We start from the raw sequence: 11715 nt of genomic DNA, 5'->3' as shown, positions 1-11715 counted from the left end.
GGAAACTACCATATGCTGCAGGTGCAGCCATAAAAGGACAAAAAATTTAGAATTTTCTGTCATTGAACATCTGTAAAATTCTCTACAAGATGGAGCAAAGTTCTGGAGTTCGAGCAAGATGTGATAGTGATTTAGATTAGGGTAGTGGCAGTTCGAATGGAGAGATGTGACTGGATTAGGAGATGCTGTAGCAATAGAATCAATACGTTTTATGGATAGATTGGATGGAAGGTGTTAGGCAAAGAGGAATCAAGGATGACTCCTCCAGTGTTTGGCCTGATGGGATGGGGGTACCATTTATATCAGTGGAGCAGGTTGAGGGGGAGTGGGTTGGGGTAAGAAGAACCAGGAGCCTGGATTTGGAAAGATTAAGTTTGAGTTGCTTACTGAACTCCAAATGGAGATGTCAAGTAGATAACTGGATACATGAGGACAAAGCTAAACATTTGGGAGATATTTTTTTAACCTGTTGCTAGTACTTAATGGAGTAGGTTGGTTGAGAGTACTTAGGGAGAAGAGTACAGTTAGAAGGAAGAAGAGATTCTAGGAGCATTCTTAAAAGTTCAGGTAGTTATGACTCAACAAAGTCTTCTAACATATTACCCTTGTAGAAGTGGCTACATAAAGATGTATTGATAGGACTTTTTGACTTTCTTACATTCTTTTAATCTACATAAATGGGGCTGAAAAGAAGTCTGGTCTTTTGTCTAAGAGTCATTCATTTGATCCATATTCTGAGTGCCTACTGCAAGATACCATATTATATACTATGTGTAAAATTAAAACCAGTAGAACAGTCATGTTGTTGGTCAAACATATTTAGTGAGCACATGCTATGTACATAGTACTAAGTAATTTGAGTAGAGACCCCCCCCCAAAACGGAAAATCAAGTCTCCGTCCCTAAAAGAAGACAGTCTAAACCTGCCACTCAAAAGGAGAACAAACCGCGTAGAAGTCACAAAGATAGTGTTTTTCCTTTTCCTCTTGCATATCCGATGTTCTTAGGCCACGAGGAGAATTCTATGTGGGCCAAATGAATTCGGTGAGGTAGGCTACCGTCCATAATCCGCTGTATCTTTCCTCCTCTTTCTACTTCTGATCAATGAGAGAACTTCTCTGGGTGGAGAAAAGCTTGTTTCAGCCCCTCTCATCCTTGTAGTTACCTGGTACTTCAAGCATCAGAGCATTCATAGTTCCGTTATCTGGAGGAGAGACATAAAGAATCCATCAGCATGTGGAATGGCTAATGTCTTTTCCCTGTTAAGTCAAAGACAGTTTCCCTGAAGAACGGGTCTAATGCTTCAGTATTAATCCCCACCATTTGTTCAAAACTCTTTACTTCCCATACAGCGAGGGGATGGAGTTGGACGGAGTGGGGGTGTGGGTGGATCCCCACTTAATGATGCAGAAGGGACCGGGAAGGGAAGCCCCCTCTTCTGAGCTGATGGTTGTATTTGCTTTCTTAAGATGCAGCTGACCTTTTTAGAGGATTGTTATCAGAAAGAATAGCCTGGCATCAATTATGTTGAAACAAAAATCATTATATTTAGTCGTCATTCTCTAATTTATAAGTGGATTTTATTTAATAAACCTGGAGAGAAGCTTAGTTCATTCAACTACATTTACTGGTACCTCATCCTGGCAGACTCGCAATGCTATAGTTCTGCTTGGAAAGAAACTCTCAGTACAGTAAAATTCATGTGAAGTTTTTTGTGGTTATTATGGCCAATTGGTAAGAGAAATACTTAGGGGCTTCTTTGGGGGCGGGTGTCAACGTAATTTCTTTGTACTTACAGTGTCCCATGCTGTGGTCTTAGCCAAATACTTAGGCATATACTTAAATGGGTCCACGTGTATTTCTGTTTGTTGTTTTTCATTGGGAAACATTTTGACCTTTTTCCCTGTGCCAGGGAAAGTGCTTGCTTCTAGGTCACTTTGCTTGAACAAAAATGGAAGGTTAGCTACTAAATCGTTCATCTCAAAATTGTTGAAAATCGCTTGATGTCTGCTATCCGAACTATATGGATTTCTCTTCAATCAATGAGACATGATGCCATCTCCGTGGATATTCAGCGGAGAGAAAATTTAGCTATTAAATTCTGCCATTCAGAATACTTGGGTCCAATTGTTAGCTAGTACTTGAGAGGGTCTAAGTGGCGTCCATTTACTGGTTTTTTCCAGTCACTACATTTCGTTATGTCACCAGAAAGTCCGTACCTAGACTGTATTATCTTGTGCGTTATATTGAGAGAATACCAGGAATGTACATTTGAAGAACATTTTGGTAGCTTCTACAAAATAACACAGGAAAATAATAGTTTATTAGTTTATCTGATGTTCCTTATATAAAGGATCATATGACGAATTCCTGCTTAAAATCAGTGTCAGAGACATATTAGTCTTTTTAGATGACTCAGTGTGTTTGCTTCCTTCTAGAGATTGGAAATATACAACACAAACGTTTTTTCTCTTTTTATGAATGTCGGGAAACTAAATTTATTTTAGCAAGTCCTAACAACTTTAGGTATACTAATGTCTTAAATTCTTAGCTGTTTTCTTATCCACCTTTTTTCCCCCCACACCCACAGCATGGAGACATCCCCGGGCTAGGGATCAAACTGGCACTGCAGCAGTGACAACACCAGGTCTTCAACTGCTAGGCCACCAGGGAACTCCTCTTATCCATCTTTTTATTTTTATTTTTAATTTTTTTTTGTCTTTTTGCCATTTCTTGGGCCACTCCCGTGGCATATGGAAGCTCCCAGGCTAGGGGTCTAATCAGAGCTGTAGCTGCCAGCCTGCGCCAGAGCCACAGCAACACAGGATCCGAGCCGTGTCTGCAACCTACACCACACGGCAACACCAGGGATCAAACTCGCAACCTCATCATGGTTCCTAGTGGGATTCGCTAACCACTACGCCATGATGGGAACTCCTTATTTTTTTTATCCATCTTTTTAATGTGTGTGTTACAGTTTTATAACTACTGCAAGTTTTTGTTTAAATAACTGATTTTATTTTATTGTTAATGGCTGCACCTGCGGCATATGGACATTCCCAGGCCAGGGATCCGATCCAAGCCAGAGCTATGGCAACACCGGTCCCTTTAACCCACTGCACTGGGGATTGAACTGGTGCCTCCATAGCAACCCAAGCCACTGTAGTCAGATTCTTAAACCCTTGTGCCACAGCAGGAACTCCAGTTTTTGTGAAGAAAAATAGCAGCGGTCCCTTCCTCAGAGGCTTTCTTTGAAGACTCTATTGAAATCAATTCCCCTCCTCTAGCCCCTGGGCTAGTTTTATGATCAAAGCATCTTCCCTTATTGTACTTACAATAATTTGTAATTATTAATATTTATTTGTTTCCTTATATATGTTTGCTTTCTTCTCTAGTCTCTAAGCTCCAGAAAGACAGAAACCATATCTCTCTTTCAGTCTGTAAGCCCTAGCTGATCTAGTATGTAATACATGCTCAATAAAACTGATTACTGTCATATTTTAATAAATGTCAATAATCATCAATCACTAAAGTCTTATAGCACAATACTTCGGACATCTAGAAATGTTGGCGGGGTATTCAATTAATATACAATAATTTTAATAATGTATTTGGCCCTTTTAAACGTTTTGTGCTTTAGGCTTTTGTGAACCATCTCAGGATTTTTATATAAGCAACAATTCATCCACGATCAAAATACGGAGTTCCTGTGTGGCACAATGGGTTAAGGATCTGATGTTGTCACTGCAGCAACCTGGGTTGCTGCTGTGGTGTAGGTTCGATCCCTGGCCCAGGAAATTCCACATGCTGGGGTGTGGTCAAAAAAAAAAAAAAAAAAGAGAGAGAGAGAGATATCAGAGAAGTGAGAATCAACAGAACTCATAACTTAGTAAAATAATAATTAATTAGAGCACATTATTCACATAATATAATACCTTTATTAAGAGTTATGCAGGAGTTCCCATCGTGGTGCAGCAGAAACAAATCCAACTAGGAACCATGTGGCTGCGGGTTCAATCCCTGACCTCATTCAGTGGGTTAAGGATCAGGTGTTGCCGTGAGCTGTAGTGAAGGTCGCAGATGCTGCTCAGATCTGATGCTGCTGGGGCTGTGGCTGTGGCCAGCAGCTCAAGCTCTGATTGGACCCCTAGCCTGGGAACCTCCATATGCCACGGGTGTGGCCCTAAAAGACAAGATAGAATAAAGTTACAAGGATAGATGTCTGTATTTCCTTCGGCAAATTTTGCGTTTTTCTTTTTTTTAGGAGGAAGGAGGGCTACAGGGAAAGCAGGCTATACGGGATTCCTGTTGCATGTCAAGGAAATAGCAAAGATGAAATAAGAATAAAAACTGAGCCCAGACGCCTTCATGTCTTCCTGATGGTGGGAAAGTCCTTCGCCATCTTCCTCCCCACTTTCTCCTCTCTTCCTCCCCTCCCTCCTTCTCTTCCTTCAGCTGTCTCTCCAAGCTGGGACAGTTTCTCAGTCTTTCCTGATCGTGTATGACCTTGACACTTAGGAATAGTCATTTTCAGATGTTTGGGGATGGTCTCTCAGTTTGTGTTTGCCTGATGAATTCTCATGAAAAGACTGATATTTGGGGGAAGAGTACCCCAGAGGGGATGTGTGCTTCTTGTCACATGGCTTTGGGGCACATGATATCAACAGGACTGGAAAAAAAATTGAACTATAGTTGATTTACAGTGTGTTTTTGTTTTAGATGTATGGCAACATGTACATAGATACTTTTCCAGATTCCTTTCCATTCTATGTTACTGTAAAATGTTGAATACAGTTTCCCATGGTACACAGTAGGACTTTGTTGATCTATGTTATATATAGTAGTGGGTGTCTATTAATAACAAACTCCTAATTTATTCCTCCCCTTCCCCCTTTGGTAACTACAAATTTGTTTTCTATGTCTGTGGGTCATTTGCGTCTTGTTAATAAATTTATTTGTATTATTTTTTAGATTCCACATAAGTGGTAGTGTGTAATATTTGCTTTTCTCTGACTTCACTTAGTGTGATAATCTTCAGATCCACCCATGTTGCTGCAAATGGCATTAGTTTATCCTTTTTCATGGCCAAGTAATATCTCATGGATATATGTACCACATCTTCTTAATCCAGTCATCTGCCAATGGACACTGAGGTTGCTTCCATGTCTTGGCTGTTGTAAACAGTGCTGCAATGGACATTGGGGTGCGTATACCCTTTCTAATTAGAGTTTTTGTCTTTCAGCAGAACTTTCTTTTTAAAACAGTACTTATTTCTTATGCTAATCTTGATCGCTTGGTTCAGGGGGTTCTGCCAGAGTTTTCTGCTATAAAGTCTTTTTTTCTTTCTTTCTTTATTCTGTTGGTTAGAAGTGTGTGACTTTTTATCCCCAGTTTTATTGGGACATAAAACTTGGATGTACGTAACGTTTACAGTGTGGTGTGTTGACATATGTATACATTGTGAAATGACGACCCCCATCAAGCCTATCAGCAGACCCATCACCTCACACAGTCATCTGAGTTACCTTTTTTCTCTGTGTGTGAGAACTTCAAGATCTGCTCTCTTGGAATGTTTCAAAGACACAATATAGTATTATTAACAACCGCCACCATGCTGTACATAAGATTTCCAGAATTTATTCATCCTGCACAGCTCCAACTTCATACGCTTTGACCAACATCTCATTTCCCCCCTGTCCCAGCCCCTGGCAACTACCCTTATACTCTCTGCTTCAGTGAATGTGACTTTTTCAGATTTTACACATAAGTGAGATCATGCGGTCTTTGTCTTTGTGTGTCTGGCTTCTTTCACTTAGCATAGTGCCTGCCATGTTCACCCATGATGTCATGTATGACAGCATTTCTGCCCCGCCCCACTTTTTTAGTCAAGACATTATTTTTAGAGTAGTTGAAGATTCACAGCAAAATTCAAAGGACGATGTAGAGATTTCCCGTATACCCCTGCCCCCCACACGCATGGCCTCCTCCATCATCGACATGCCCTACCAGAGTGGTACCCTCCACGGCGGATGAACCTACAGGGACACATCATAATCACCCAAAGGCCACAATAATCTTAGCGGTCACTCTTGGTGTTGTGGGTTCTGTGGGTTTGGACAAATGAATAAGGACACGCACCCATCATTATGGTATCACACAGAGTATTTTCACTGCGCTAAAGTCTCCTGTGCTCCCTCCCCAAGCCCCTGGTGAACACTGATCATTTCATTGTCTCTGCCATTTTGTCTTTTCTAGACTGTCATTTAGTTGGCATCATACAGTATATAGCTTATTCTATGGGTTCCTTTCACTTAGTGATATCCATTTAAGGTTCCTTTATGTCTACTGATGGCTTGGTAGCTCATTCATTTTTACAGCTGAATAATATCCCATAGTCTGGACGTACCGCGGTGTATTTAATCACTCACCTACCGAAGGACATCTTGGTTGCTTCCAGGTTTGTCAATTAGGAATAAAGCGGCTATAAACATCAGTGTGCTGTTTTTGTATAGCCTAAGCTTTCATCTTCTTTGGGAAATACAAGGAGCATAAGAACTGGATTATATGATGAGTGTACACTTAGTTTTGTAAGAAACTGCCAACTTGTTTTCCAAGGTGGCTGTACGTACCATTGTGCATTCCCACCAGTAATGAAGGAGGGTTCTTACTGCTCACAGCCCCTCCAGCATTTGGTGTCGTCAGAGTTCTGGGTTTTGGCCACTCTAATTGGTGTGATTTCCTTCGTTTTTAAGGCCAAGTTCCATCTATATCTATGTCTATGTCTATATATGTATATGTATCACATTTCTTTATGCTGAATGATATCTATAGCTGTATCATTCTCTCTCTATATATGTATATACGCATCACATTTTCTTTTTCCATTCATCTGTCAATGAATACTTAGGTTGATTCTATATCTTAGTTATTGTGTATGAATGAACATAGGAGTGCAACTATCTCTTTGAGATATTGATCTCGTTTCTTTTGAATCTGTACCCAGAAGTGGAATGCTATTGTCGCAGACATGTTTCTTTGAAAACTCCATCTTGTCCTTCTTTACTTTATCTCATCTTCTTGCCTCACTTTATCCATCTTCCTACTTGGAAAAGCAGTCACAGTGCTGGTAAATGACTTAAGCTTAAGAACAAAGACCTAAAGGCCTAAGTGACTTAAGTTTAGGAACTGTTATGTGCCTAGAGTCTAGAGTAAGAGCTTAACCTTTTACCAGCTAAGTGGCGTTTAAAATAGTAAAAGAACTTATATAATAGTAAACAAACCCTATATCATCCACCCATAGCCACTCCTCACTTGATCTCATCTAAAGAGCACAATAAAAGCAGTGTGGTTTCTTGAGGCGGTGCTCTTGGTCCCTGAGACCTTGAGTCCCCTGGTTCCCACCTTTACTTAAGATAAATGTCTCTGTGTCTTGTTTTATGTTAACTTTTTCCTTAAGTTCCATAGCACCCGTTCTTCAGCCCCATCCTGCTGAGCTGGCCTTGGCACGCTGTAGTTTCCATTATGGCTCAGTGGGTTAAGAACCCAACATAGTCTCTGTGAGGATGCAGGTTTGATCCCTGGCCTCACTCAGTGGGTTAAGGATTCACTGTTGCTGGCAAGCTGCCGTGTAGGTCACAGATGCAGCTCGGATCTAGTGTTGCTGTGGCTGTGATAGAGGCCTCTGATTCAACCCCTAGACTGGGAACTTCCACATGCCGCAGGTGTGGCCATAAGTAAGTGGAATTGCTGGCTCATATGATAGTCGTATTTTTCATTGTTTTGAGGGCTCTTCATACTGTTTCCCATACGGCTCTACCAATAGAAATCTGTGACTCTTTAAACTCAAGAATTTAAGGGTTTTTTATTTAGTTTCCAAACTTATGGGATTTATAAAAGCTATTCTTTAAAAATTTCTAGTAAAATGGTAGAGTACATAGTTTGTAGACGATTGGTTTTTTGAATTTATTGAAGTTTCATTGTGAATTAATTCATGACCTACTTCTGTAACTGTTTCAAGTGTGCTTGAAAGGAATCTGCTTTTCTCCATGGTTTACTTTTCACATCTATGAAAAAGGAAGAACCAAAAAGGTCCAACTCTTTTGATTTTTGTTTGGAGTTTGCAAAACCAGGGACCAAACTGAAAGACAGAAAAATACTACACTTGTTCTTTTTCACGCTTTCTTTTACAAACTCAGACTCAAGTATATCTTCATATAAGTAAGCATGTAGGGGACAGAGAAAAAGGAAAATATCTGTCCTTCCTGAAAATAGATTTGTTACCAGTGAGTAACAGGTGCTTAATCCTCTGTGGGGGCACAATTCCAGCCCACAGAGAAGGACTGGACAGAGTGGAGGAGTAACCATCTGTGATAGTGAGTCCAATCTGGATTTGATTCTTCAGGACCCACTGGCCTTCGATATTTATAAAAGTGAAGCTGAACCTTTGATGTGCTGCTCAGAATTATCGCTATATGCCAAGGTGGCACGGTGGTCCTTCAGCAGACTGATTGATAGCAGCTGGTTAGTCAATCAGAGAGCCAGCCTCGTTGCCTTGGAGGCAGCAGAGGTGCTTACCTAAATTTCATATTAGAAGGGGAATTGGAGAGGCAAGGGCTTCACCTTATGGATTTAAGTGAGATCTTTAAGAGCCAACCTCTCAGGTTTTCAGCATAAGGTCTCCATGTGCCCGCGCTCCTGCACTAACTTCTCATGCCCTCTCTCACTCTCTTTTCTCTTTCGTGAGCTGACACAGAACTGACTGTTGGCTTCCTAGCTCCTCCTGGACATCATCAGCAACGTCTGCTTCTTTTTCCTGGGAGATCTCAAGCCTTTCCAAATACAACAAATCAGTAAGGCATTTTTTTTTTTTTTTTTTTTGTCTTTTTTCCATTTCTTGGGCCGCTCCCGTGGCATATGGAGGTTCCCAGGCTAGGGGTCAAATCGGGGCTGTAGCCGCCGGCCTACGCCAGAGCCACAGCAACATGGGATCCGAGCCGCGTCTGCGACCCACATAACAGCTCACAGCAACGCTGGATCCTTAACCCACTGAGCAAGGGTAGGGACCGAACCCGCAACCTCATGGTTCCTAGTCGGATTCCTTAACCACTGCGCCATGATGGGAACTCTAGGCATGTTTTAAAAATAGGTAGTTTTATATGGGTTTTTTTAGTTGGTGGTGTTAATAATTGTTTCAGCCTTATCATATGTTTGAAAATTATCAAATTTTACAGTTGGAAAAAATAATTTTTTTTCCTCCCCCCAAAGTCAGTAACCTCAGCTATTGGCATTGTCAGAAGAACTCTGCATTTTATCTGGAATGTTGCTAACACCTGTCCATAAACAGAAGGAGACTCTCTGAGAAAAGAACAGCAAAAGAACAAAAGAAGAAGAGGAGAGTGGAGACAATACCTGTTACTCAAGAGTATCAAGAGTAGAGGTGGCACCAATTATTTACTAGCATTTTTCTGTCATTAGAAGAGCAGACTTTTCACCATACAGGGATGTGAGATGTTCTCTATACTGGAAAGAGCATGAAATCAGACGGAGCGAATGAACTCAGGTTTTGCTATTTGTTAGCTGTGAGGTTTTGGTTAAGACACCTGACCACTTTGATTCCACAGTCCTCACATATGTAAAATGCTAATTATACTACTTTTCACCCAATGTAAAAATAGTGTCACTGGCATAGTAAAATGGCATATTGGTATAGTAACACTTTAAAGTGGTTACAAAAATTAGAACGTTTCAAAGAGGTTTAGAATTGCTTTCCATTTCTGATTCAGTTTGCCGATGTTTACTAGTCATTCTTCCATGTTCAGATCTTCAGTCTTTCTAATAATCGTGAAAGTCCTCAATGCCTCATGACAAATGCCTTTCTGTCCAGAACAGCTCGCGGATTGCTTTAATGAATTCCTACCTGATTGACTTGTAAACTCTTTGTGGGCAGACCCTTGTGATATAAAGGAATGACTGCAATTAGTGGGGGGTAGGGGTTGGGGATGGACTGGGAAACATGATAAACGAATGATTAAGTAAAAATTTTAGTAAGATGGTGATATGTGCTTCAGATAAAATGAAGCTGTAAGAGGGATGGGGAGGGCAGAAGGTGAATATTGCAATTTTAAAAGGCATGGTTGAGGAAGCTGCAATTTTATTTTATTTATTTTTTTAATTGTCTTTTTGCTTTTTCTGGGGCTGCTCCCTCGGCATATGTTGGTTCCCAGGCTAAGGGTGTAATCGGAGCTGTAGCCACCGTCCTAAGCCACAGCCAGAGTCACGCGGGATCCCAGCCGCCTCTGCGACCTACACCACAGGTCAGGGCAACGCCGGATCCTTAACCCGCTGAGCGAGGCCAGAGATCGAACCCTCAACCTCATGGTTCCCAGTCGGATTCCTTAGCCACTGCGCCACTACAGGAACTCCAGGAAGTTGCAAATTTAAATAAGAGTGATCAAGGAAGGTCTCCCTGATAAGGTAACTTTCGAAACCTGACTATCTATTACGTCAATTGAGTACAAAGCCCTGGTGGAGTTACTGTGTTAAAATACAATTATCCAGTGACTCCTTTCCTAAGCGAAGGTACGTTTTCCATCTCCAGAAGGTTTCAGTATTTACCCACAGCAAACATGGCGGAAAAGGCTTCATCCGAACACACTCGGGCCACCAATAAAGAGGGCCACAGCGCTTCCTGTGTTTGCCCTTAACAAAGATGGCTACAACACTTCCTGTTCAGGGCTCTTGCCTTCAACAAAGATGGTGCCCATGGTACAGGTTCCCTGACTGTCTGGATTCCGGTTGCAGTTTGTTCTGTTTTGTTTTTAAAGATACGTGTTTGCAGACGTAAGTAACAGGAAACCAGAACCCCCGTATCCATCTTTTCTCAAAGACCCCGCGTCGTGGCATCTGCAGCCTGGGCCCTGCAAGCCCCCCCACCGTCCCGCCCCGTGACTTGCTCGCGGCGTCCCCGAGCCCGCGGGGTCGGGGTGACGGGGTGACGCTCTCCCCTCGGGCTCCCCTGCAGACCATTCCCAGCACTCCCTTTTTAGTGGGTCAGGTTGCCTAGAAAATCTTTCGTAGTTCTTCCTGTTGTTAATGCCACAGAGCTTGAGCTGGCAGGGCAAGGAATAAAACGAAGTCCCAAACGAGTAGGAGTTGCCCAAAGTGCACACCGCCCTGCTTACCTGCCGCCCCTCGGGGTCGCCCGCTGTGGTGGTACTTTCTGTGGGTGTTGTGAAGCCCCGTCGGCCGCCCCGGCCTCCCCTCTCCGCCACTTACTCTCCTGGCTGGCCCTCTGTTCACTGCTGCAGTGGTCTTGGAAGCAAGCCATCAATGGCCTGTGGACATTTTTTTTTTTCTTTTAAAGGAAACAAACACACCCATTAAATATCCCATGCATGTGTGGCCGTGGCAGTGTTGTGATGGAGGTTTGGAATTCTTCCAGGGAAGGGCTGGAGTCTGTGATTAGGTGTAAGGTTTACTGTAGACTGGGCAGGAATGTTTAATGTTTTCCTTGAAGGCCTTTTCTCTTGGTGAAAAAGATTCTTAAACGTATGGTACCCCCACAGGTTTCTGGCCTCACCCCCACTGCGGATCAGGTTCGGCACATGCCCTGGGTCTAAAGGATACCCACATGGATATCAGCAGTTTCTGCCGTGATGGGGTTATCTCTGATGAAGGCAATGTTAAAATAAAAAGCACTGTTTCTTCTCAAGCATGC

At 42.2% G+C, this 11715-nt stretch overlaps 1 protein-coding gene and 1 long non-coding RNA gene across 7 annotated transcripts in view; one reads left to right on the top strand and one right to left on the bottom strand.

The window, feature by feature from the left end:
* LOC100738154 lies at positions 801 to 11428 on the bottom strand. The gene is made up of 2 exons (XR_303634.3): positions 11180 to 11428; positions 801 to 1203 (listed from the first exon to the last, which is right to left on the bottom strand). It is a non-coding gene; the product is annotated as an uncharacterized LOC100738154 (long non-coding RNA).
* Positions 10438 to 11715, top strand: part of CRADD (CASP2 and RIPK1 domain containing adaptor with death domain) — a 222812-nt gene continuing 221534 nt past the window's right edge. For 3 of the 6 annotated variants that reach the window (XM_021092769.1, XM_021092768.1, XM_021092770.1), the window contains exon 1: positions 10438 to 10838. The gene's annotated coding sequence lies outside the window, so the exon portion shown is untranslated. The remainder of the gene's footprint in view (positions 10839 to 11715) is intronic. The other 3 variants (XM_021092773.1, XM_021092771.1, XM_021092767.1) reach the window with 2 other exon arrangements.

This window comes from Sus scrofa, chromosome 5 (assembly GCF_000003025.6).
Source record: "Sus scrofa isolate TJ Tabasco breed Duroc chromosome 5, Sscrofa11.1, whole genome shotgun sequence".
NCBI classification, from domain to species: domain Eukaryota; kingdom Metazoa; phylum Chordata; class Mammalia; order Artiodactyla; family Suidae; genus Sus; species Sus scrofa.
This window is presented reverse-complemented; position numbering and strand designations above follow the sequence as displayed.